Genomic DNA, 1,714 nt, shown 5'->3' on the forward strand with positions numbered 1-1,714 from the left:
ACCATGACCTCAGAAAGCAGATGATTCCCATGATACCATCCCAGGAGTGAATCTGCATCTCACCCAGCCAACCTGGCCCTGGGTGTGCACCCAGCTGTGGTTGGCAAAGGAGGAGTTCTGGAGCACGTGGAAGGAAAGGGGCTCTTCTGCTTCTGGATGATGGGATCCTAGAGCTTGGGGAGCTGAGAGAGAGGGGAATGCAAAGTGGAGAGAGTGTAAAGCGTTGGGAAACAAGATGCCACAGGAAGAAGAGGAGACCAGAGAGGAGAGGAAGGATGGAGATAATTACACGTGTTCCAGTATTGCTTTTCCCCTGGGCCAAATTTCTCTCCCCAAAATCAGAGACAGAAACTAAGACTGTAGACAAGAATTCTGGGCCTAAAAGTAGCCTGAAAGACTCCAAGAGCATCCTAGAGCAACACTGCTCCCTTTCTCAGGTACTCTCCAGAGCTTCCTCTCCACCTCCCTGTACGTTACCCTCGGTATCCTCCCACCTGAGCTCTTCCTACCTTCTGTGCTTTCCTCAGGGCAGCAAAGTTCCCTGAAGAGGACCAGGAGCAGGAGCAGGATTACGTGCATCACTGGAGCTCTGTCAGGGGAACAGTGTCTCGGCAGAACGCCTTCCCTCAGAACTCAGACATTAGCACCCCTCTCCACACCCTCTTGCACTGTCATCTCACTTCCCTTTCCACATGCAGACAAACTTCTCCCTCTGCCTGCGTCTCTGCAAAAGAACCTCCATTGCCTCCCTTTGCCACAGCCTCCCACAGGGTCTCTCACTTCCCTTCCATATCTCCCACATTCTGGCTTCCAGGTTTTCTCCCTGTTCTTATCTACATCTGCCCAACCTCCTCTATTGCATTAACTGCTGGAAAAGGAGTCCTGACTTAGAACAAAGTCTGTGTTCTGACTAAAATATGTAGTAGCTTTTGGCCTTGCAGAAATCAAATACACTTGGGTTGTAAATATTCTCATATGTTTGAAGCGATGGAAGTGACTTGGTAGAACCCAGTAACGCATTCAGCAGTCTCTGTGCTCCTGCCTCTCTGTGGCCTTCTCCTCCACCTATCTGCCACCTGGCCTCCTTTCTCCCTCTTCTTGGTCTTGCTGTTTTGCTCTACTGACCCATAATTCTTACCTCTATGCCTACTTTTGCTCTTCTTACATGCCCTGCCTGTTCTCCCTGTCCCTTCAGTCTCTCCTCTGTTTCATCAGTCTGCTCTTCTCAAATCTCATTATCAGAAGACACTAGGCATCCTGAGTGCAGATTTCAAGCTATACTACAAGGCTATAATAACCAAAATGGCATGGTAATGACACAAGAACTTAAACACAGACCAATCAATCAGAACAGAGGACCAAAAGAACAGAGAACCAAGATATAAAATCATCCTCATATTGTCATGTGATCTTTGACAAAGTAGAAAAAAACATACACGTCAAAAAGAATTCCTATTCAATAAATGATGCTGGAAATTGGATAGCCACATGTTGAAGACTGAAACAGAACCCTCACCTCTCACCATTCACCACAAAAATTAATTCCTGATGGATAACAGACTTCAACCTAAGGCATGACACTATAAGAATTTTAGAGGAAAATGTTGGAAAAACTCTTACAGATATTGGCCTAGGCAAAGAATTTATGAAGAAGACCCCAAAGGCAATCACAGCAACAACAAAAATAAATATTATACATGGGACCTGATTAAAT

At 46.0% G+C, this 1,714-nt stretch overlaps 1 protein-coding gene across 1 annotated transcript in view; it reads right to left on the reverse strand.

Annotated features, from left to right (window-relative positions):
- Positions 1–1,714, reverse strand: part of LOC105821715 (T-cell surface glycoprotein CD1e, membrane-associated-like) — a 48,400-nt gene that overhangs the window by 19,761 nt on the left and 26,925 nt on the right.

The sequence above is a fragment of the Propithecus coquereli genome, unplaced genomic scaffold (genome assembly GCF_000956105.1).
Source record: "Propithecus coquereli isolate 6110/MARCELLA unplaced genomic scaffold, Pcoq_1.0 Scaffold59, whole genome shotgun sequence".
Taxonomy (NCBI): Eukaryota; Metazoa; Chordata; class Mammalia; order Primates; family Indriidae; genus Propithecus; species Propithecus coquereli.